This window comes from Rhineura floridana, chromosome 1 (assembly GCF_030035675.1).
Source record: "Rhineura floridana isolate rRhiFlo1 chromosome 1, rRhiFlo1.hap2, whole genome shotgun sequence".
In the NCBI taxonomy this organism is placed as follows: domain Eukaryota; kingdom Metazoa; phylum Chordata; class Lepidosauria; order Squamata; family Rhineuridae; genus Rhineura; species Rhineura floridana.
Genome location: NC_084480.1, coordinates 108,063,293 through 108,089,715, shown reverse-complemented (window position 1 = coordinate 108,089,715; position 26,423 = coordinate 108,063,293). Strand labels below are relative to the sequence as shown.

Below are 26,423 nucleotides of genomic sequence, written 5' to 3'. Positions count from 1 at the left end.
CAAGTGGATCCAGGGTGTGGTCAATGTGTCTTTGCGGGAGGGAATCTGTCAGCCACCCTGATCCAACCGCTCCTGAAAAAGCTCCTGTACCCATTGGTTCATGACAACCACCTCCCAGTTGCCAATACCCCCCTTTTAGGGAAGGTGATTGAGAAGGTTGTGGCACATCAATTGCAAGTACTCTCGGATGAAACTTATTATTTTGACCAATTCCAAACTGGGTTCAGGCCTGGTTATGGGACTGTATCGGCTGTGGTTGCCTTGATGGATGACCTTTATCGGAAAAAGGATAGGGGGAGTGCGACTCTGTTATTATTTCTTGATGTCTCAGCAGCTTTTGATACCATCGACCATGGTATCCTTCTGAGCCGACATGGTGAGATGGGTATCGGAGGCACTGTTTTACTGTGGTTCCGATCCTATCTCCAGGGTTGTTTTCAGAGAATAGCATTGGGTGGTTGTCTTTCATTCCCCTGGTAGTTGTGCTGTGGGGTGCCACTTGTCCCCCATGCTGTTTAACATCTATATGAGGCCAATAAACCAAGTCTGAATCCTAGCAAGACGGAGGCGCTGTGGGTTGGTGGTTCCCGAGTTCGGATAACTGGTCAATTGCCAGCTTTGGATGGCTACTCCCTCTGAAAGAGCAGGTTCGTAGTCTGGGGGTGTTCCTGGATCCATCTTTGTTGCTAGAGGCCCAGGTAGCCTCAGTGGCTTGGAGTGCCTTTTACCAGCTTTGGCTGGTAAGACAGCTGCATTTGTTTCTGGACTGGGATAGCCTGACCACTGTTGTCCATGCACTGGTAACCTCCAGGTTGAATTACTGTAATGTTGGTCTGGAAGCTGCAGCTGATGCAAAATGTGGCGGCACAACTGCTCTGCGGCAGGGTATCACCAACATGTTACCCTGCTGTTGAAAGAATTGCACTGGCTGCCCATTAGCAACCGGGCCAAGTTCAAGGTTCTGGTTTTGGTGTACAAACCCCTATGCAGCGTGGGATCAGGATACGTGAAATATTATCTTATCCCTTATATACCCAGTCGATAACTGAGCTCTGTAGGTGAGGGTCTCCTGCAGATACCATCTTATCAGGAGGTCCATTCCATGCAACATAGGAAGCAGACATTTAGTATAGTGGCACTGACCCTTTGGAATTCCCTCCCTTAAATATTAGACAGATGCCATCTCTGTTATCTTTCCAGTGCCTACTAGAGACCTTCCTCTTTCAACAAGCCTTTTAAGTAGAGACTTTATCCCAGTCTGCATCTGTGCTGGAATTGCCAGAGCTTGGAAAAGTTACTTTTTTGAACTACAACTCCCACCAGCCCAATCCAGTGGCCATGTTGGCTGGGGCTGATAGGAGTTGTAGTTCAAAAAAGTAACTTTTCCAAGCTCTGGGAATTGCTAAAGTTTTTGAAAGATGTTAAGATGTTTTGTTTTAATATGTATTTAAAGATGTTTTCAAGTCTTTTCTAAAGTGTTTTTAGAGTTTTTGTTTGCAGCCCTGGGCTCCTTCTGAGAGGAAGAGCGGGATACAAACAAACAAATAAAACTGCTGTCTGAATGCAGCCTCTGTGTGTGCACAGATTACAATAAACATGGAGTGCAATGACTTGTCATAAAACTCTGCAAAACATCAAATTGCACCCACATTGTAGGATCTTTACAATCATCTCGAAGGCAGATATGATGGGACAAATGTTGTGGACTGGAGGGGCAAAGGAAATTACAATGACTTCCATTACCACCATACACACACAAAAGGAATCCTTAGGCAGCACCGGGCACCACGCAGATCCAAAACCAGTGTGTGGTTTTTATTTTTTTCATTCCTCAGAACAATTAATGTCATGCAGTTTTAGCATCCAGAGTGAATATGCTATGCCAATTACTGGTGTTATTATTTAGAAGCGTTTTGAGATTATATATATAATTTCACAGAGGAGCTTTTTTTCAAATAAATCCTTTCCTTTTATCCCTGCACCTGGAGCTTTTCTTACAGTTTTTGAGCTTATGCTGTTTTAACCAGTTGACTTGTCATTGCCTCATTGAGATTTAAATTAACTTGATACTTCTCGCTTTGTTCCATTTCCATGAAAATCCATCTTTTAACAGTTGCTGAAACGTTTCTTTACTAGGAAATCGTTTTCTTGGTCTTATGCGGAAGTATACAGGCCTCCCCCACCTTTCTTCCTTTTTGGACATTCTTTTCTTTTCACTTTAGCATTGGCAGTGAAAAGCTGACAGCTAACCCAGCACATTGATTCACTCAGAATTATTGTTCAAATAATAGGTCATCGTTAAAAGTTTCTGGCAACTATACTACAAATGGGAGATTAAATGGCATTCGTCATAGCAAACACACTTGTGAGAGAACTCCCACACACACATACACACTTCCCCCCCTTTTTTGGGGTTGTGCCTGAAGTAACTTGCCAGGAGTTTGCAGCATTTTAGGAGACAGAAACAAATATATGTGCACCGATTATGTGTATAAATCTAGCAAGTCAACAAAGAAATTGTGCCTATGTGCTGATATAATTGAGCAAAGACAGCTAACTGGGAACTAACACTACCCAGGGCAAAAGCAACAACATGCGAGGCATGATTCCTCTGTCTGAACCTGACACGTATGTTTGTGAAGAGTATGTTATTCAGTGGCTTATTCATATTTCCACAGGAGGAGGGATGGAAGAACCTGTCTGTTTCAGTTTTGCTCAGTTTCTCACTGATCAAATCTTAAGTTCAGTTTTCCACATTTCCTCATCAGTTTGTGTGATTTTTTAAACGAAGTCTTCATGAAAATTTACCAGTATATATCTCCCAACATACACATTTTTGCAAGCAATTTCCCCTAATATCACAAATTTGATGTTCTTTTCATGAATATGTGCATTTTTGTGTTCACTTTCTCCTAATATATACATTTTTGTACACAGCTTTTGGTTAGAAAACAAAAAATTTAGACAGGAATAAATTTCAAAAGCCAGTTGTGTTTCAGTTTATTTACTGTAGATTTCCATTAAAATGCAAACCAAACTGAATTTCTCCTTCTCCCTATTTTTTATTTATTTTATTTATTATTTTATTTATACCCCGCCTTTCCTTCCAGCAGGAGCCCAGGGCGGCAAACAGAAACACTAAAAACACTTTAAAACATCATAAAAAGACCTTAAAATACATTAAAACAAAACAACATTAAAAACATCCAAAAAAGACTTTAAAAACATCTTTTTAAAAAGGGTTAAAGATATTAAAAGACATATTAAAAGCAATTCTAACACAGACGCAGACTGGGATAGGTCTCAACTTAAAAGGCTTGTTGGAAGAGGAGTTTCAGATCCTCTCTGTCAGACTGTTTCAGCGTGTACAGAGACTTATAAATATCACATGATTTTTAGATTTTCTGTGATACACTTTGTCAAGTTTTTCCCATATCTCCTTCACATTCCTACAGCCCATGCAAACATTTAGTGCCTCATCTGATAAAGCAGAAATAAGAGATTTCACTTTGGCATGCTTATGCTTCCAGGAGGCAGTGACTGTTTCATCCACTGCTGAGGGTACAGAATCAGTCAGGACTCCATGAAGATTCTCCCTTTCCAGAAGTGCCATCGTTTGGAGACTCCAAATCACATAATTGTGATTTGGATGCTTGTCTTAAGTGTTGATTCTTCAGCCATGGTTTCCTATCTTTTGTTCTGCTTTTCCTTCTCTAACCTAGCCTCCTTTTGATCTTTTTTTAAATCACACACAGTACTTAACCTTTTTAGCTTTCAGGCACAACTCGCAATTCAATTTAGCTTACTGGGTGGCCATAAATAACCCTTTGTTATGGAAATATGTGTGTGTGTGTGTATATATATATGCAGAAATCCTCAGCGGTCTGACCTGCGTGTGTGCCAGTATGTATTTACCTGAGTAGCAGGCTTTTACCCTGCATTTAGATCACTGAGACTTAAGACTGAGTAAAATAAGAAAAGCTACTTTATTTATAGAAATACATAGTAGATAGGAAAGGCATACCTAGTTCTAACTAACTAAGTTGGAGGCACAATGCCCAGACTTGGGTCTTGCCCTCATGGCTCAGGATACAGAGCAAAGACAAAGATGTCTCCTCTCTCTCAGACAGTCAAAGAAGAAGACAAAGGAAGGCTGGGCAGGTCAGCTTCCCTGAGCATCTCAGCTTACAATGGAAGGAAGTTAGGTAGAGAAGAGCACAGGTAAAGGTAAGCAAGCCTAGCCAACTGGAGGACCCTAACTTTATCTTCCTTCTGGAATATAAGCAAAAGAACCCAAACAGGAGTTGCTCTTGACCCACTTCCAACATCCCTCCCCCCACATTAATTGAAGGCACATATCTGTTTTGGCATCAAGTGGTATATACATTAATAAATTATCTTCATAAACTGTAAACACACGGTGGACACATACCAGACTCTCCCCTTACATCTTATAGTGTTTTCTGAGTCATCAAGAGGGTAATCTGTGTATTAGTTTAAGGATTTTCTGCAAGGGGCTTTTGATGAGAATCAGTTGTTGTGACTATTCAACTTTTCTGTACTACCTGATATCTGATGTTCCATACTGCTTCATACTTGCCAGGTGTGTGGAATACTCACATTGTTGCAGATTGTAAAATGTTGTAAAATGAAATGATAGTTCACAGGTTTCCGCCTTCTAGCAGTAAGAAATGTAGCTTTGATGAGAAAAAAATGGCTAATATGCAGTTAATGGAAATGAAATTCCAGTATGTGCTGTCCTGTTCATTTCCCTAGTTTGATACTCTTCTGCTCTCATACTGTAAGAAAAGTACTCCACTATCTCATTTTTAGAGATATTGAGAGAACTTTTGGTCATAGCCATTTAACTGCATGCACTTAGCTATATGAAAATCACTAACTGACTGCCATATTGTTCCAGCATTTCATAAATCTCATATTTTTCAATATCTGCAGCCAACCAATGGGAAACAAGTTTGTGCACCATTTCCTTCTGTACACACATTTTTCACTTGGACGTTTCTCAGTCACAGCCATGTCATACCATCACCCTCAGTCATGGGTAGCCTTTCTTTGCATTATCAAACAGGTAGTTACAAGCAGTAGGTATCTCACAAGCATCCCCCTGATCATGCCCTAGTGCCACCCAACAGGCGCTAGGTGCATTCCCAATACCCAATTCCCAACCCAGGGCAATTGATCCTGGCACACTATCCCCCCTTGCCAAGGTTGAGCAAACCAACAACAACCCTGCAAGGTAGTAGGTAGACTGCCACCCCCCCTTAATCTGAGTAACCACTCTGAGTCAGGGAAACCCAGAGCCCAGAAATAGTTCTGACAGGGATTCCCAAAGACAAGAGCCAAACAGGCACTCCTTGTAACCTGGAGCCCCAAGCAAACCCAATCAATACACGGTAGTTAGTGGTCAGTGGCCAATGTACAAGATTCAGAGCCAAAGTTCCCCTCCTGCAAAGAACACACATGGGTAAATAAGAAGTATTAAATATTAATAGCAGCAAAATGGTTCCTTAAAACCCATACCCAAAACAAGGACTAGGTAAAATACAGAGAGTTCAGACACAAACCAAAACAACAAAACTAACTAACCTATTCTACTTACTGAAGAGGTAGTTGTTGCAAAGTCTCACCTCTCCCCAGAGAGGCATAGCTTGGGTAGTGAAAGGCAGTTGAACCCCACTCAGGTAACCACCCATCTAGATAGAACCCAGAGGAACAAAGGCTATAGGTTTCACAGTCCATACTTAAAGAAAAGACCCTAGTAACAGACCATGCTAATTTAGCCAATCAGGGGGCTTTCTTGTAAGGTAATGCTTCTCAAGCCTTCTCCAGTCTTCTCGCCTAACTGGCCCCATCCTCCCCTCCGTTCTCAGACCAGTTTGACCTTGATACCAGGCTCTCATCAGATAAACAGATGCCTCTTCACAAGCCTCCTAATTAACTGCAGCTGAGAAACAAAACTAGGATTTTTCCACTCACTCAGAGGCCCATCTCTGCACAAGATGAAATCCCCACAATTCCCTGCATCAGAGCCATGTTACATTGAACCATTTTGAACCATTCTAACAAGTTCATGACACTCTTAACAAAAATGTTTTCTGTGGGATACTGTTACAGTTGTATGCCTATGCTGGGTGAACGTTTGTCCTGTCTTTCTCTCTCTGTGGTGAGAAATGTTGATGGATGTTTTCCCCTAGTATCAACAGAGTGAGAGTATGTCATCACCCCTAGAGAGAGGATGGCACCCTAGGGAGTGGGTGAATTGTACAATATCCTAGGTGAGATGTGGGGTAGGCTGCCTGAGATTGTCTTTCTTTCACACCTATGGTCCTTCCTCTATCCCCTCTCCCCTTTCTTCCTGTTGTTTGTGCATCTTCTTAGTGTGTACTGAGTAGGTGAATGGATGGACACTGTATTGTGAGTGTTTGATGTACTGAGTGCTATTGGAAGCAGGGCTGGTGCCAGGCATGACTGGGCCCTTGGAACCAGGCCCGCAGCACCATAAGGCCAAACACCCCCATTCAAAACAGGCAGTGCGGGGCTTAAATAAGTCTGCCCGCCCCACCTATCTGTCGCATCAGCACATCTGTGCATATATGCCTGCCATCACCAAAGATGGCAACGGAGGTGCCAACCCCTTAGAGACCTGGCTGCCAACATCTTAGGTGATGGCAGACCAGGGTGCAGGGTGTTCACACTGACATGCTGATGTGACAGGTAAGGGGGCTTATTTAAGCCCTGCACCACCTGAATCGGGGGGTGAGGTTCCATGGAAGCTCCTGCTTTGCGATTCACAGCAGTGTCACTGAGTCCTGCAACCCAATGCTTCTGTAGATTGGTGAGTAGGAGCTTCACCCCATCCTAAGGAGAGGCCCCTCTGGGCCTCAGAGGCCTCGGGCCCAACCTGGCTGCCTGCTGGCGCCGGCCTTGATTGAAAGTGATGTTGAAAGTGATGGTTGACTGCCTGCAACAAGTTTGTGGGGAGCTACACAGGGCTGGGATACTGGTATCATACATCTCTGTGATCGAGGGGAGAGATAGGCATGGCAGGGGGTGGGGAAGGCAGAGACAGAACAACAGATGAGGCAACAGATGCTTGCATCTAGTACCTATATCCAATTCCCCATGGCCCATTGATACTGTTGGGTGCTCTTCAACTGTGCTCAATAGCATGGTGGTGCTGTTGCTAAATGCCAGGGTGGTATGTAATCAGACCATAGTTATTCATCATTTAATCATGGATAAGGATGCCAACCTTTCATGTATTACTGATACCTGGATGGGGGAGATGGATAGGCCTGGTCTTACCCAGCTGTGCCCCACTGGTTACTTGGTGCAGCACAAGCTAGAGGGTCAAGGAGGTGGGTTTGCCAGGGTTCACCAGAGTCTGTTCTCTCTCACTATGAAGCCTCTTTACCTTGGAGTGGGACTAGAGGGCCTGCATCTGAGGGTCTTAGAGATAGATTAGGGATGCTGCTGCTGTACCGCCCACCCAGCTGACCGAGCTGGCTGATGTAGTCTCAAGCATAGTGTTGAAGAAATCCCAGACAATAATTCTGGGTAACTTCAACATTCATGCCAAGACTGTCATTGGAGCAGCTCTGAAGGAGCAGGTATGCCATCTGAGGCGTACTCCTTGATCCATCTCTGTCACTAGAGGCTCAAGTGAGCTTTGAGGCCAGTAGTGCTTTTTACCAGCTCCTGCTGCTACACCAACTGTGACCATTCCTGGACTTTAATAGCCTGGTCACAGTGGTCCATGCATTGGTAACCTCAAGACTTGATTAACGTAATCACTTTATGTGTGGCTGTCCTTGTATCTGCCAGCTTCAACTAAGGCAGAATGCAATGGTCAGACTCCTCACAGGAGCAGATTACTGGCAATATGTCACCCCGCTGCTGAAGGAGCTGCACTAGTTGCCAATTTGCTGCTGGGCAAGATTCAAGGTACTTGTGTTAATTCACAAAACCTAAGTACCTTAAGGAATATCTGATTCCTTACATGCTGTCATGATCACTGAGATCTTCTGATAGGGCACTTTTGGTGATTTCCCACACCTCTGAGGTTCAGTTTGCCTTCACCAGGGACCGAGCCTTTCATATGGCAGGCCCTTCCATGTGGAACTCCCTACTAGTAGAGGTTTGGCAGGAATAATCTCTCTCCTCTTTCAGACATCTTTTGAAAACTATATTGTTTAGACAGCCTTTTCCATTTGAATTTTCTCTTTTTAACCAGTCTGTATCTGTTGACATTTGATGTTTTTAATGATGTTTTTATGGTTGTTTTTATTGATTTTATTTTTTATTTTATTCCACCTTCATCTATTCTTATGAAACTGCAGATTATAACATAAATAAATTTTTAAAATGTAAATGTTTTCGGCTGATGCTCAGGATGCAACTACATCTTATCTTAGGAAATACATGTTCTCAAATTTACATTGGCCAAGATAATTCAAATGTGATGCTCGAGGGTCCTTCAGGGGAGAATTCATGGGTGAAGGAGGGTGCTTATGACCTCTCATACTCTGTCAATTCATTCTTTCAAATGTCTTGCAAGTGTCCTCCACCTCACATTAACATGATAGTGGGCACCCTGTGTTTCTCTTTTTACCATAGTTCTGTGTTGTGTTATGTTATATACCACTTTTTTTGCCCAAAGGCCCCAAAGAGGTGAACAGAATATTAATTTTAAAAAATACAATAAATCAATCAAAACAAGATACAATCTTACTGGATATACATTTGTGAACTACATTCATGCTGTCACCACAGACACAGCTTCCCTATACACATTAACTCATTCATGTGGTTTCTATGAAAAATAAATTCTAGACAATGACAACCTTATGAAAACTAGTGAACAAAAGCAACATTATGTGAACTCCTTAAAACATGCTCATTGCTGATGAAGTTGATAAAATTCATCCAACTAAATGGGTTGATCCAGACATTAACTTGGGTTCCACTGGAATCAATTAAACAAATTAGTCATGATTTAACTTGAATCCCAGTGATTTCAGTGGGAACTAATTGTAACTAACTTAATCTGGATCCAACCCAATGTATGTGGGGTACATATAGAGGTAGATTTGTTCAGTGAGCCTGAAACATGACATATCTATTACCATATTTCACTTCTGAAAAAGTCGTTGGAGCCTCAACAGTAATAGTAATTCATGTTTCCCACCAAATGCTCCATGTTGAATTGTAAATCAAGTCAGTTGGACCTGGATTATAGAGAAGACTTCCACTGGATATGCACAAACACCTTGGGTGACATTGAAACATATTTCAGGCAAACCTGGTTATCCTCATCTTCTTGGTACTGCAAGTCTGTGAAGCAGCCGACATTTCCACTGTAAACCGCCCAGAAAGCTTCGGCTATGGGGTGGTATATAAATACAATAAATAAATAAATAAAATTTCCAGACTTTAACCTCAAAATGAACAAGTCATTGCATTGCCTCTTTATAATACGAGGAATTAATTAGTACTGCCATACAGAGACTGATGCATCACAAGAACCAAGATTCTCTGGTTCCTTTGTAACCTGATGTCTTAAAACAGCTGACATAGATGGGGACATTTCCAACTGCTCATGGAAACTAGGCTGGCCTGGTCTGGAAACAGCCCAAAAGGCCTGGCTCTATTTCATATATCTGCAATCCTTCCCAGAAAGTGTGCCCCTTCATGGCTCAGCTCTAGTTACAGTTTGAGAGCTTGGTGTGTGGAAATAATCTCTGTCTCATGATCTTGTTTATTGGGCAAGACTGGTCAACCTCAGACTTCCTAAAAGAACATTTGTTGTAGCTGGACTTCCAAACATTTAACTGCTGTTGTTTTTAGAAAGATGGCATTTGGAGTCTATGAATCCTAGAACTATATAGATTTATTTTTAAAAAATATTTTTAATAAGGCCAGCCCTATCATTAGGCAGAGCTGCCTCAGGTGGCAGAAGCTAAGGGACAGCAACAGTCTCACCACCATTCTTCTGTTCTTCACCTAAGCTAGCCTGCTACCCTCAGGCATGGTGAAGGATGTTCTATATCCAGTGTTGAAATCCAGTCTAGCTGGATTCTGCATGTGGAATATGTGTGTGCGTGTGCACGCTCCTTTATGTAACATGACCCAAAGCTGTTAAGGCTTTAATGGCTTGCAGACAGATTATCTAAAGGATCACCTGCTCCTCCCGGATACACCTACCTGGACTTAAGGTCGCCTTTGGAGGCCCTTCTTCAGGTGCCCCTGTCAGAGAGAGCCTTCTCGGTGGTAAACTGGGAGTGCCCTGGTTACGGAAGGAAAGGGAAGACCTTTCAATTTTACTGCACATTTTTATCTTAATACCTGTTAGTGAGTTGTTCATTTTTTGACATTTGGCAGTTTTATTAAAATCTGCTAACCATTTGGTGCTACTATGAGCTAAGCTGTATTGGCTTTATTGTATTTGCTGCAGGGTTTCATGCCATTTTTAGATTTTACGGCATTACCTTTGTATACAGTTGTTTTATTTTTTCTTGTTAGCCACCCAGAGAACTTTTGTTATGGGCTGGCATTTATTATTTTATTATTAACATTTATTACCTGCCCTTCCCTGAAAGGTTCCAGAGCAGGGTACACCAATTTTAAAATACAGCATTAAAAACAATTTAAAACAACCTAAAATGACAAAATAGGGTGGGTCTTAAAAATATATACCTCAGGTGTCAGAATCAATCCATCAATCATCCCTTTTTTTTTAATATGGCCAACATTTCAATAAAAATTAACATACACAGTTATAGCGCTGAACATCTCTACAAGCACTCTTCTCGTGCTCTGAATCACACAGCCAATCAACATATGGAGGGATCAGGGCTGTACCAGAGATCTTGATGAGTGTCTAGACCTGGCGCACATTCAGTTAAATATCTACAGATTCTTTTCTCACATTTCACCTAATACTTGGAGGTCCTATCGCATTCTCACATGCACAACGATTTGTTACTCTTCTTCCTGAGACATACCCAGAATCACTCAGAACTATTACTGCATCAGATTTGGCATCATTCTTATAAAAATGTATACCCATCCAATGAAGAATGTTCCCCCTCTTTAACTCTCAAAGCTTAAATGCCACATTGGGAGCCCTTTTAAAGGCTAAAAGGAGGGCATACATGATTTTGTTGCACAAACAGCCTTTAGTGATGCAGGAATTTACTGTACTGTAGAGTGATTTTGTATGTAGGAAACAGTCATGCCCCCAACCTGTTTTGACTCATGGTGGTCTATAAACATAAGAACATAGAAACTGCCTTATACTGAATCAGACTGTTGGTCCATCTAGCTCAGTATTGCCAACACTGACAGGCAGCAGCTGTCCACGGTTCCAGATGAGGTTACTCCCAGACCTACCTGGGAAGACAACTGAACCCTGAGTGCGGATTTGAATTTTAATTGAGGATAATTTGGGTTAAAAGTATAGAACCTGAAGTACCTAAATTGTTTTTGATTTGGGTATATATTTTCACCAAAGAGATATACAGTGAGAAATAGCCTTTTATTCTTTTTTTCATTTGCATTTATTCTTTTGCATGTTTCATTGTCTGTTAATATGGACTTCATTCTGTCTTTTCCTTTTAAAAGCATTGGCCTTTAGACCATTGCTTGCACTGATTCCACTGTGTCAACAACAGAACAAAACAAAAAATACATTGTAATGAATGTTGGTAATTGCTCCTTTGATCTGGGCACACAAGCTGAAGATTGTGCTACAAAGTCACACAAAGCATTTTTGGTGACCTTTTGCTTCTAAATAGAGACAATCTTATCACACCACAATCTATGTTCTTTTGCAGCCACACTAAATAGTTGTACAGCTTACCAATGGAGAACATTACAGATTTCTAGATAACACCCCTTTCTAACCAAGCAGCTGCTATCTAATGTCTAGGATACGTGAAAGGAAGTAGAGTTTACCCTGCCAGAACCACTTAGTATTAATCATCTTTAAATGACATGACCATCAGATGTGTTTTTCCCTGCTAACAAGCTCATACAGGCAGACTTGTCTGATTTCGACCAAGTGAGACTATGTAAGCAGCCTACAGCGCAATGGCTTTGTTTTTAATATTTTTCCTCACTGAGGGTGTTGAAATGCTGTCCTTCGCTTGTAGCAGGACTTGTATTTGTCCTTTTAAAAAATGTTACATCCATCACACCGCCTGCACCCCTGCCAGCAACATAGTTCCTTGGTCACCTGCAAGAAAGTGGGGCTAATGCTTGTGCCAACTCCTGCACTCCCCATTACATTTCTTAGACATGAGAAAGTGGGAAGACAAAACAAAAAAAGCTGCGACCACAGAACTGTGACTAATACTGGAATTTAGCAAGAAATCAGCTCCAGTTTCACAAGGCTGCTCCACAAGTTTGGGAACATTTTGCTGCTAAAGCTCTTGACGAATGACTTCAGGAAGTATAAATGAGTAATTTTTTTCTTCTTATTTCATCTTCTCATTCAGTGCCTGTTCTGTGCGGACAATCATGAGCAGCGTCAGGCAGGCATGTAGCAAATCGTTCTCCACAGCTAAACTTTCATTCTGTCAGCCTTCTGGATTAGGAGAAGTTAGTGGGCTACTACTGTTGTAATTTTGGATACTCTGTTCATAGGGTTTTTGTGGTAAGAGATATTCAGAGTGGTTTACCATTGCCTTCCTCTGAGAAAGGGATGGGGTACCAAAGATCGTACCGCAAACATAAGTTGGATAATGGAATGGAGCAAGGAATTTCAGGAGAAAATCACCCTGTGCTTTACAGATTACAGCAAAGCCTTTGACTGGGTAGATCATGAAAAACTATGGAATGCTGTAAAAGAAATGGGGGTACCACAGCATCTGATTGTCCTGATGTACAACCTATACACTGGACAAGAGGCTACTGTAAGGACAGAATATGGAGAAACCAATTGGTTCCCAATTGGAAAGGGTGTGAGACAGGGGTGTATTTTATCACCCTATTTGTTTAATCTATATGCAGAACATATCATATGGAAAGCAGGATTGGACCAAGATGAAGGAGGTGTGAAAACTGGAGGGAGAAATATCAATAATTTAAGATATGCAGACGATACCATACTCTTAGCAGAAACCAGCAACGATTTGAAACAAATGCTGATGAAAGTTAAAGAGGAAAGCACAAAAGCAGAACTACAGCTGAACATCAAAAAGACTAAAGTAATGACAACAGAAGATTTATGTAACATTAAAGTTGACAATGAGGACATTGAACTTGTCAAGGATTATCAATACCTTGGCACGCTCGTTAACCAAAATGGAAACAATAGTCAAGAAATCAGAAGAAGGCTAGAAGTGGCAAGGGCAGCTATGAGAGAACTAGAAAAGGTCCTCAAATGCAAAGATGTATCACTGAACACTAAAGTCAGGATCATTCAGACCATGGTAGTCCCAATATCTATGTATGGATGTGAAAGTTGGACAGTGAAAAAAGCGGATAGGAGAAAAATCAACTTTGTGGATACCATGGACTGTGAAAAAGACAAAGAATTGGGTGTTAGAACAAATTAAACCAGAACTATCACTAGAAGCTAAAATGATGAAACTGAGGTTATCATACTTTGGACACATAATGAGAACACATGATTCAATAGAAAAAACCATAATGCTGGGAAAAACAGAAGGGAGTAGAAAAAGAGGAAGGCCAAACAAGAGATGGAATGATTCTATAAATGAAGCCACAGACATGAATTTACAAGATCTGAGCAGGCTGGTTCACAATGGATGCAGTTGGAGGTTGCTGATCCATAGGGTCGCCATAAGTCGTAGTCGACCTGAAGGCACATAACAACAAACTGTTGTAATTTAGGCAAGGACAGAGAACCAGGGCGTGAGCTGAATAAAGCAGGAGACAAGGGGGAATCAGTTCATGAGGCAGCAGGAAAGACATCAGTTATGTTATATACAATATGCCTCTGTGTACTTCACTTCCCTTTTTTAATTTATTCATTTCCAGTAGGGCTGCACGACTTTTTAAATGATGCTCAGAACCCGATTGACTTTAAGGAGAGGCCCTTAAAAGCACACATTAATCATATCAGGGTTGATGGATATACATTTTCATGAGACCTACTATCCAGTTTTAAGAAATGAAGGGGGATCTTATTCCCTCTCATTTCAACTGTCTTGTAACGCCAGAGGTTGATGTATTGTCAATGAGCTGCAATTGCAATGTGAGCCTGGAATAGAGAATACAAAGTTCAGATTGATCATCAAATTGCATTTTTGACTAGATGTTATAATACAGACCCTCTCCTTTTTTTGCCATTTCCACTTACTGATGCTTTCAAACGTCTGCTGCCTCCCACCCTCCAGGAGCCATCAGAACTATCTGCCCTGGGAGGAAGAGATGGTCTCTGAACACAAGGTTATTTCCTTGAAGCTCACTGAGGCCTGTCTTTGAACTGTGACCAGCCTGCAGTAGCAGGCCCATCTGCTCTGAAAGTGGTGGTGTCATCTTTTAGCTAAGAAATAGTACCTGAATTTTCTTCCTCACTCCCAATCCCTTTTCCATTTGTGGTGTTTTTCTTTAGATCAGAAGTGGGAAACCTTTGGCAAGCCAGATATTTGCTGAATTGCAACTCCCATCAGCCTTAGCAAGCATGGGGAATGACCAGGGGTAATGGGAGCTGTAGTTCAGCAACTTCTAGAGAGCCAAAGGCTCCCTAAACCTGCTTTAGATTGTAAGCCTGAGGGTAAGAACTATCACTATTAATATTTATTTTTGTAAGCCATCCTGGGAGCCTTTTTCAGCTAAAGAGTGAGGTAATAATGCTTTAAGAATAATAATAAATAAGTACTTTTACCAGTTCAGTTTATTTACTCAACAAACATCATCAAAACTTAAAATAAACAATACATTGCCCATCCATCATCGGAAATCTTCATAGAATCGTAAAAAAGTGATCTACAGCACAAGACACACTGATGTTTTGAAGCTATGAGGTTTTAAAAAAATATTTTAATGTATGACATGATGCATTATTACAGAGCTTGGAAAAGTTACTTTTTTGAACTACAACTCCCATCAGCCCAATCCAGTGGTCATGCTGGTTAGGGCTGATGGGAGTTGTAGTTCCAAAAAGTAACTTTTCCAAGCTCTGATTATTCACTATTTATACTTTTATCTGTGGACCACTGTGTGATTTTGAGTGGAGTGGTATCATGTATTTGGAAATATTAAATAAAATAAATAAATAAAACCCTTCTGAAGATTCCAGGTAAAAAAGTACCTCTGGGACCTCCATACAATACATTATGTACAAAATCTTCTACCAACAGATATCAACGATATACTTCCCATCTATACAGACTAATAGCTTTGTTTGAAAATGGTTGCTGTGAGGTAGGGATGGAAGCAGTGGTGAAGGCTGGTCTATTATTGGGAGGAAGAGAGATCAAGATCTACTGGGAGATCTGTGGATGATTTGCAGCAGATCAGTAAGGGTTTTTGACTCCCAAGTGTTTAACAACAGAAACAACAAAAAAGCTCCCCTGCCCCCCAATAAAACTTAGGGGAAAACCAGAATTGGATTTTTGTGTGGAAGGACTGTAAATTTAGTTCTGGTACTGAAAGTAAATTCCTGTTCCTTAATTCCAAGTGTATGTACATTCCCTTGATCCACTATTTTGTACTTGGTTCCAGTCGGTGAACCTTGAGATTCTATTTTAAAAAAGTAGAAGTTCATGCCTGAGTTTGCCCATCCCCTGCTATAAAGGCTTTCTTCAGACAATAAAATATTAAGACATAGAACATGACTTGTGGAAATGATTAATTTTAACAACATAATGATCTTCAGAGTATCAGATGTTCTGAATGTATTCCATAGTTGCTTGTGTAGCAGCGTATTGAACCATAGACCATATTTCTCAACAAACCTGTTACTTAAAAATGATCTAGGCAGAACTCCACCAGTGTCAGACCATCATTTACTCTTAGAGGTTTACCCTAATATAGCTAAGCACATCCAGTTATCCACATACAAGGATCAAACTAACATAGTGAACCTTATTTAAAACAGTTGTGCAAACAAGGGAATTTTAGCAAACACAAATTTTCTGATGTGTGAATGACAAGCTGTACCTGCCAAAATCCTTCCTTCTCTGCAGATATTAAAGCTCTGCCCACTTTAGCACCTGGTTACGCTATGTACCTCTGTTACATTTAAGACTGAAAATTACTTGACTTAGAAAGCAGCCTCTCTGCCTTTAGTTTCTGCAAGGGGTCAGAGAGCATGTGAGGATGTTTTTCCCACCTCAGTGTTGCACTTCTAAAGTGTTCTGCATTTGGAAAGGGGTCATAGCTCATTACATGCTTTGAACACAGAAGGTCTCATGTTCAATCTTTGCTATCTCTAGGTAACATGTTTTTTGGGGGGAGGGGAGGGGAGGGGAGGGAATCCCTGTCTGAAATGCTCGAAATGTGCTTCTACTCAGTGTAGACCAGGGATCAGAACCTGTGGCCCTTCAGAAGTTGCTAGACTACAACTTCCATCATCCCTTACCATTGGCCATGCTATCTGGAGCTGATGGGAAATGGAGTCCAACAGCATCTGGAGGGCCACAGATTTCTCATCCCTGGTATAGACAACAAAGGACTAAGCATTCCTATGAATTGCACACAATGATAAAAGGCATCGCCTGGAGGAATTCAGTCTAATATTCTTTATATGGTGAGTTCTAAGGCTGAGTGTTTCTTCCAATAAATCCATGGTTTAAATGGATCTGCACACCCTCTCCCCACAGACACAGTCTGTCTTGGGAATAACAGGATGTCAAATCTAGGTAATTATTTCAAAAATAGAAATCATTCATAGAATCATCATATGATTGTTCTCTTTAGTCGTGGCAAGGCATGAAATCTCTTTTCTCTTACCATAACCTAATGTATCTAATTTGTTCCTTATCTCCACGATTTACAGAGGGTCTTAATTGTAGCATGGATAGTGTAAAAATGGAAATGGTCTGCCTTCAAGTTGATCCTGACTTATGGCTACCCTATGAATAGGGTTTTCATGGTGAGCGGTATTCAGAGGGGATTTACCATTGCCTCCCTCTGAGGCTACTCCTCCCCAGCTAGCTAGGGCCTGCTCAGCTTGCCACAGCTGCACAAGCCAGCCCCTTCCTTGTTCGCAACTGGCAGCTGGGGGCAACTGGGCTCCTTGGGACTATGCAGCTTGCCCACGTCTATACAGGTGGCAGGGCACATAACCCTTGAGCCACTCACTGTGGGGATGATCTTTAGCTGGCCCTTGACACCCAGGAGACACAAGTGGGGATTTGAACTCACAGACTGTGGACTCCCAGCCAGGTTCTCCTCCCCACTGTGCAGTGTAGCTCTGCAGAAAGAAAGGAGGGGGACCCCAAACAGGTGTGTAATTATTTCATAACACAGATTAGTGCTCTTTATGTAACCTCACACCCAAATATCAATTCAAATTGATTTCTACTTTGCTTTTTACCTTTTAGGCACTCTATGACTTGGAATGTGCTATACTCTAATCAAGCTCCAGCCCAGGCTTCAAGGCTTTTCACTGGCTTCAAGGTCTAGAATATGTTTTTAGGTATTTTTAGAAAGAAAATTACTGAAAACATTATTTTTAAAAATGTACAGCACACAGGAAAATAAATCACAGTTGATTTTCTGATACTTTGTTGGCATCTAGCCTCAGCACTTCATCCACATGAATGAAGCAAATTTGCACGACGCATTTGCTCTATTCAGGCATTCCATTTTTTCATGTGATGATAATCCCATGAGGGACGGGGGGGGGGTTGCTGCTGCTGCTGCTGCTGCCAAGCCCCATCGCTTCCAGCACATCATCTTCTAATTATTTCAAGCCCCTGGGAAAGTGTTGGGAGGGCCATGTTCATTTGATCTGTGAGCAGTGCTCCCATCGCATGCACACAGGAATAATGCTCAGAACACAGAGGTTTATTTAAAATCATACCATCTGAAAGCACAACCCCCCTGCAAATTAAAACTCAGTAATTAGCCATTGCTAGGGCCCTTTGGCAGCCCTTCCCAGTATAATGAGATATTCTAGGAGGTCCTTGGAAGGAAGTGTTGGAGGGCCTGCCCCAGCTGCATTCTCTGAAGCCATTGATGGAGTCTGTCTTCACCATATGACTTTTCTCTTTGGCTACAGAAGGAGGAAGTTAATTCAATGTAGTATATACATAATATTCGAATCATATTTTATAATGCATGTGATATAAGGCAGGATATCTATATATCTATTGATAATCAGGCACAGCTCCTGCACTTCACTCTGTTTGCTCTCTTAATAATTTTCTTTTGGGTTTTTTTTTTATAACCTACCATTCAGGACAGATCATCCTCACAAGACAAAAGCCATAAAAGAGTTTTAAACAACAACTGAAGTTGTTAGAGTGAACCATAAAACAACAGTGAGACACAGCAGGTGATAAAATTAAGAAAATGCTGGTTGAAATAAAGATGACTTGAGAGACTTAAAAAAAACCCTAAGGATTTTGTGGCAGTAGAGGCTTGTTCAGAACAGAGAGGGACACAGAACATTTAGAACTTGTACTCGTAATCCTTTATTGCAAATCCATTAAATTAGTGCTATGAATGATATCATCAGTTCACATCTGTACTAGTTTCTTTTTTTTATCATTAATTTTTATTCAAATTTTCAAAGACAAAAAACAAAACAAAACAAAAATAATTAAACAATAAAATAAAATGTTGACTTTCAATTTGTCGCAGATCAGTTATAGGTCTACAATATATAACAATCCTGTCTCTTACATTATATTATAAAATCACTTTCCTCCAGTAGTTATCTTAATTAATCATCAAATCTCATAAACATTACTTTATTCTTTCCACAAAAAGTCAAAGAGAGGTTTCAATTCTTTGAGAAATATATCTATCAATTTTTCTCCAAATAAGCATGTCGATTAATCCATCTTGTTCAAATCTGTTAGGTCCAATAATTTCAATAGCCATTCTTCCATTATCAATGTTAATTCCATCTTCCATCTTCAATAATCCTGTTAAGTCCAGTAATTTCAGTAGCCATTCTTCCATTATCAGTATCCCATAATAATCTTGTTGTCATAGCCATAGTCCAAATAAACATATCGATTAATCCATCTCATCAAATCTGTTAGGTCCAATAATTTCAATAGCCATTCTTCCATTATCAATATTAATTCCATCTTTCATCTTCAATAGTCCTGTTAAGTCCAGTAATTTCAGTATCCATTCTTCCATTATCAGTATCCCATAATAATCTTGCTGTCATAGCCATAGTCATATAATAAGAGTCTGATGGGAATTTCCTTTATCACAAATATTTCCTTGCCATCAATTCTGAATATGTTGCTGAAATATTGTTGTAAAGTCATATCTCTGTTCTTTTTTACAACATGCACTGGCTCATCTCTTGAGAGTTTTTCCATTGTCACATATCTGTAATTAATTCCATAGATTTTTTCTATGTCAAGCTCCATCACATCATTCCAGTCCAGAAATTTATCCAAGACATTGATAACTTTATCTCTAATATCTTCATTAATTTCTTCAGAGACAACGTTGAATTCCAAACAGTAAACTTTGTTTCTAATATCCATAAACTCCAGATCTTTTTCCAGTTCCACATTTGTTCCAATCTCCAGGGCTTGTATCTTCCCTTTAATTTTTCTTTTCTCATCTCTGATCTCATCAATCTCCTCTCTCATAAGATCCCCTATTTCTTTAAGCTCCTGCGTCTTTTTGCCAAATTCAATTTTCCTTTCCTGTCTGCCCTGTCTCAGGGTTTGTTTCGTTATCTGAATCTCATCCATTATTTTCTGAAACATAATTACTTCCAGATTCTCAGCCACCTTCTTGATTGCCATTCTTAAAACCACGAAAACAAAAAAAAAGAAAGAAAAAACCCACTTCTTATTTCAGCAACAATTGGGTTAATATTCCAGGCTTGATGACATCACAGTGTAGACAGTACAACCTGCCTTATCTCTTATATGTTCAGGAATACAAAACAAATTTAGTTCCCAGCATCAAAACAGTTAGTGGCGTCGTGAACAAGCAGATTCGTCAAAATGAAATAGACCAAAAAGAAAATAGTCCCGGACATATAATATTCCAAAGTTCATAAATCAAATTTATTTATTTTTTTTCCTCCTCGGAATAGAAATCCCTCTTCCGTTTGTATCTTTAGAATGCACTTCCAGGCCAGCTTTTTGCAATAAAAACAAAGATAAGCTTTTTCAATTTCTTTCCTCCTTAATTTCGTGAATAAAAGAGAAGAGTTATAACTCACCCAGAAATTCTTTATAGCTGATTCATTGACAAATCTCTTTTTGCTGCAACAATTTAAACCAAGTGAAAAAAAATAGAAAGAAGGATGCTTGCCTGTTAAAGTCTGTTTTTCTTTGAAGAAAAGATAAACGTGTCGCTTAATCAGTGAGAGCTTGTTTGGAAGTCCGTCCGGCATTGCTGGCTGAACCTTCTCTCATAAATTAATGAAATCCAGTCCTCCCAACAAAAACAGGCTTTTGTGGTTAATCTCTACGTTTCTCCCTGCCCGGGAGAAAATCTTTACCAGTCAAAAAGAACGTTCTGACTGATTTTAAAACTGAAAAATCTTCTTCTGAGACGAGAGCTCGTCTCAAAAAGCAGGCACAAGCGAAGTCACCCTTCCCGGAAGTCCACATCTGTACTAGTTTCTAAAAGATGTTGGGCAGGGGCATTACAGTAGTGTACACGCTGCTGCCAGGCCAAGCTTGGGATCTCTTGAACTCTGCCGCCTAGTGGTAAACATGGATGACTACACCAGTATTTGCCACCTAGTGGCAAACATGGATGAGTACACCAGAAGTACTAGTATGAGTACTCCTTGCAGCTGCCACTGATTGTGTGGTAGTGTGCAGACCCCTGGACTGGAAGCTCAAAATATATTTATTTACAATATATTCAACACAACTTATGACAGACCCAGACTCCTCAAAGTGCCAGCGACTCCTTTTTTTAAGGAGCAGAATTCACTCCTTTTTGGTCTTCCTATCAGACCAATTAAGCCATGCTCATCGTTACGCGGGAGGGGAAATAATTGATAACCAATTAGTTACTCTACTCTGCCTCAAGAGTAGGGATTGGCCAATCTGTCCATTCAGTTTCTCTCAGTTTCTCAGTTTCTAGTCTTCAGTTCAGAACATTTCCACATCACTTTGTGATAAAAAAAAGATCCATAAGAAAATTCATCAGGCAATTCATTTTAGTGTGAATTTCTCCGAATATACACATTTTTATGCAATTTTGCCTCATATACTCAGTTTTGCAAACACTTTCCCCTAACATAATGTATTCTTACGCCATAATGTAAATTTCACCTTAAAACAATGTCAAAACACATGTAGACTTGTTCTAGTCTCAGACCAAATAATAATAAAGTGTCACACACTCCCATGTATGAACTTTCTCTTTACCTGCCATTATGGTGTACTGTTCCTGTAAGAGAACTGTAAGAAACTTTTGTTAAGTAAATGTGAACTGGGGCCTAGCAGTTCAATGAACTGGGGCATATTGCTGGGGCCTATACGGAAAGCAGGACTGGACCAAGATGAAGGAGGTGTGAAAATTGGAGGGAGAAATATCAATAATTTAAGATATGCAGACGATACCATGCTATATGCAGAAACCAGTAATGATTTGAAACGAATGCTGATGAAAGTTAAAGAGGAAAGCGCAAAAGCAGGACTATAGTTGAATGTCAAAAAGACTAAAGTAATGACAACAGAAGATTTATGTAACTTTACAGTTGACAATGAGGACATTGAACTATACCTCAGCACAGTCATTGTGTCACAGACCTGACCTCCTCTCTGAGATATTGTACTGCCCTACAAATTTGTCAAAATGCAAACACAATTTGGGTCGGTCTTTCACAGTCCAATCCACTTGCTGTGTAGCTTGGAAGAATTTGGTAACATTTCCATTTTAAAATTTAATTAAAATGATTTATATGGAGGCAAAGTTTATGAAGTAATGCAGATCCACATAATGGATTTAAAGCACATCCAACTTGCATTTAAAGTACATGATGTCCCCCAAAGAATCCTGGGAAATGTAGTTTCCCCCTCACAGTTATAGTTCCCACCACCCTTAACAAACTATAGTTCCCAGGATTCTGTAGTGGGATTCATGTGCTTGAAATGTATGTTGAATGTGCTATAAAGGCATTGCGTGGATCTGCCCTAGTATGCTGTGCATTCATTAGTGATTTGAAAAGAACCATTTTAAAAGATAAACAGGGCTGTAGCTCAGTGGTAGGGCACATGCTTTGCATATAAAGATCCAAAATTCAATCTCTGGAAGAGACTGTTGCCTGGAATCCTGGACAGCCAATGCTAATCCATGTCATCAGTACTGAGCCAGATGGTACCAAATGGTCTGACTCGGTATAAAAGTGGAAAGAGACCCAAAGGCCACAGTTACTCCAAAATTTATTTATGTATTTTATTTACAACATTTATATACTGCTGTATTGTAAAAAAAACACCCTCAAAATGGTTTATAGAAGGAATTAAAATAACATTATTGGCAAAAACAGTTAAAGACAGGTATTTAAAAACATTCAAAATAATAAAACCAACCATGAGTTAAAAACAGATGAAAAATATAATAGCTTCTATATGCCTGGGTAGGCTTGCAAAAACCAAAAATGTTTTTAGCAGGTGCCAAAATCAGTACAATGAAGGCACCTGCCTAATGTAAATAGGCAGGGAGTTCCAAACTGTAGGTACTGCCACACTAAAGGACTGATTTCTTAAAATAGCAGAACAAGTACTATGTGGAACCCATAACATGGAAATCACACCTTGAATTTGGCCTGGTAGCAAATCAGCAACCAGTGCAGATTTCAGAGCAGAAGTATTATGTGCTGATAGCATCACACTCACATCAGCAATCACACCGCAGCATTCTGCACTAACTGCAGCCCCCGGGTCAGGTTGTGCTGCATGAGGAATTCTGTGACCTTGGCTGACTGGCTGCCAGGATTCTTTTAGTTTTGGTTAGGAACCCTGTCTGGTTGTGAGATGCTGAATTTTCTGCCTTACTCATAGGAATCTTGTTGTGGTTGGTATGGTATTGCATTTAGGAAATCATCACTGTCTTTTCTTTTTCTATTTGTGTTTCATTTTCCTCTGACCTTGCTCCCTTACATCCATAGAAGCAACAAATGATGCACCATGTTATTTACATGATGGTTTGTTTCTTGCCCAATAGTGGTAAAAGAGAATTCACATACTGGGAAGTGTGGCTTCAATTGCTTTTGTTCCCAAGCTACTGCCTGTGAAGGTAAACCAAACCATGTGTGTTTTCTCTGTCAATTATAACTCACTGGAATTGGGCTGGCTGTCAAAGTGAGTTTATAGCAGCCCACAAAGTAGGCAAGAAAGAGTAGAGAATCTTCTTAACTCTTACTAATTTCTCAAACTTCTTTCTGCAGTGAAGGGTCAAGTCTGTAAAGAAGTTTGGAGCAGCGACGTTAAAAGGCAGGTAGGGCATTCCAGGCAGGGGATTGCCAGCCCTGCTTTGATATGGATGTCATTGCAGATGATCCCTAGTCAAGCCTTACCAACAGCACAATCCTAACAATATCTACTCAGACGTAAGTCCTGTTGAGTTCTACGGGGCATAGTCCCTTAGTAAGTGTGTTTAGAAGTGCATTCTTCAGGGGCATCCATCTTTACTGCTGAGTGCTCCCATCTAACGTCTCCACAACACCAAGCTTTCTTCCTACAATGGCCTTCTGGTGACTGGTCTGGCCTGCCAGAAGCAAGTAGGCTAGATTAAATGTTCCTTACCCAGGAACCTGCTCTCTAAGCAGGTGAGAAAGAATGATCCCGTCACTTCAGCTGGACCTGGAAACACCCCATTTAGCTAAGATTTTATCTTAATTTCCAATCAGAGAATTTTTTTGTTTGAGTGGTATGCTCCAAGCAACTATGGTTGATGCTTAATGTATCATGCTTAATGGCATCACTAGGACCAGCCCCTATGACATCACTAGGACCAGCCCCCATGACATCACTAGGGGCCGCGTCTGAAATCTAGAGATGCTTTTGAGGCAACTCTACCAAATTCACTTTTCTCCCTCTGCTATGATACACACACACACTGCTTCTAATTCACCTCTATTCCAAAACTAGATAATTAAAAGTGTCAGCAAGGCAAGGCAAGGGAGCCATCATAAGTGCTACTATTATTTCTGGCATAAATTTGCATTTCCTGTAGCTGAGTTCTCTGATGCCAGGTGCATTTCTGCAATTTACTACTTTTAAATTTTCTGCTCCCATAAGTTTTTAAGCTTATGCTAAATTTTTGGAACAGAATCCACACACAAAAATTAAACCCTGTTTGAAGTCAAAAAATACTTTCTAGTTCATGAGTAGAATACTTATTTTTTAAAGCCGAGCAATAAAATATAATGTCACAAACTAGCAGGGCTATCTGTGTCTTCATCCCAAAAAGAAAATGAACATATTTCAACCTGACAAGCCATTTGTCTCAATTGCAGCTCTTCCATCTCAAGCATCAAACAGTTCCACTTTTGTTTTTCTCCGTTCTCAATTCCTGACTTTGGCCAGTATTTGTCAGCAGCTGTTTAGATGACAACATCTTCCTAAATGTTCTAAGGTGTTTTTTTTTAACCCACCATGAACTATCCATAGATTTTGCTTCCATCATTTAACACAGGTAGTTGTCAAATGAAGAAGTACACAGAAGTTTGGGAGTGGGGGAAAAAACCCTAACAGTCACCATACTATTTTATTTTTACAGTAATTACAGAGAAAATAAAAATAGAGATAGTTGAACTTGTACAATATATTTACATTCTTATTTTTCCCCTGTTAAAAGGTTACGGTAAATTTTAATTTGATTATAAAGAATTGTAGAGAGGGATATTATTGCCAGTTTTCCTGTTTTAAAATGTATAAACAAAACCCAAAGAGGGGAGATATGAGAGCACTCTTCCAGTATTTGAAAGGTTGTCACACAGAGGAGGGACAGGATTTCTTCTCGATCATCCCAGAGTGCAGGACACGGAATAATGGGCTCAACTTACAGGAAACCTGATTTCAGTTGAACATCAGGAAAAACGTCCTAACTGTTAGAGCAGTACAACAATAGAACCAATTACCTAGGGGGGTGATGGGCATCCAACACTGGAGGCATTCAAGATGCAGCTGGACAGCCACCTGTTGAGTATGCTTTAATTTGGATTCCTACATTGAACAGGGGGTTGGACTCGATGGCCTAATAGGCCCCTTCCAACTCAACCATTCTATGATTCTAGGACAAGCAATTTACTGGAAAATGCAATGTTTGTACTTCAAACACAAATTATGTGATGCTAGATATCCTGGTGTAGTGATTAAGGTGTTGGACTACGACCTGGGAGACCAGGGTTCGAATCCCCACATAGCCATGAAGCTCACTGGGTGACCTTGGGCCAATCACTGCCTCTCAGCCTCATGAAAACCCTATTCATAGGGTCACCATAAGTCGGAATTGACTTGAAGGCAGTACACACACACACATAAATAGGGAAATGAAGAGAAATTTGGTTCAGTTCGTACTGAAAAGTGAATCTACTTAATGCACACTTTCCAAAACAATATGTGAACCAAAATACTTTGAAATTTGCACTTTGCTGAATTTTGCAAAGCAGTTCTCTAGCTAAATACTGTGTACAAAAATGCATATACTAAGGTGAAGTGTGCATACAAATTCGTGTATCAGTGAAAATAACATACAAATATGTATTATGTTAGGAAAGACATATGTTAGGAAAAATATTTCCAAAAATGTGTATATTCGGCAAAAAATTGTGTACAAAATGTATATATTATGAGAAAGTTACACTAAAATGCTGATGAATCGTCATTATTACTTTTTTCTTTAAAAAAAACTGATGTAGAAATGTGGAGAACTTATGACTGGAGAAATGAGAAACAGGGAGAAAGAGAAATTGACAGATTCCCCCATCCAGATTCTCAAAATGCTACCCACTATTTATTTTATTTTGCCTCCCCATGTACCCTTCCAGAAGGCATTAAAAGTATCAGATACGTTGGACCACCACCTTGATCTTATGATCTGTACACAGGCACTAATACACATAACCTTGCTTTCTTTGGGAGCATTCACCTACTAGGAAGAACACCATTAAATCATAATGAATGATCTGAAAGTGGGAAGAATACCATTTAGGGCTTTAAACACAAATGTGAGCACCTTGAATTGCGCCTATACCCCCTACAAATGTTCCTGAATTCAACTGACACTTCAACCAGATTGCCCAGTTTATTCAACTG

The 26,423-nt window shown here is 40.2% G+C and overlaps 1 long non-coding RNA gene across 1 annotated transcript in view; it reads left to right on the top strand.

Annotated features, from left to right (window-relative positions):
* LOC133379159 (uncharacterized) overlaps nt 1-17,626 on the top strand; it is a 126,803-nt gene extending 109,177 nt beyond the window's left edge. The window contains exon 3 of the long non-coding RNA XR_009761129.1: nt 17,538-17,626. This is a non-coding gene — a long non-coding RNA (uncharacterized LOC133379159). The remainder of the gene's footprint in view (nt 1-17,537) is intronic.
* Nucleotides 17,627-26,423: the final 8,797 nt, after the last annotated feature.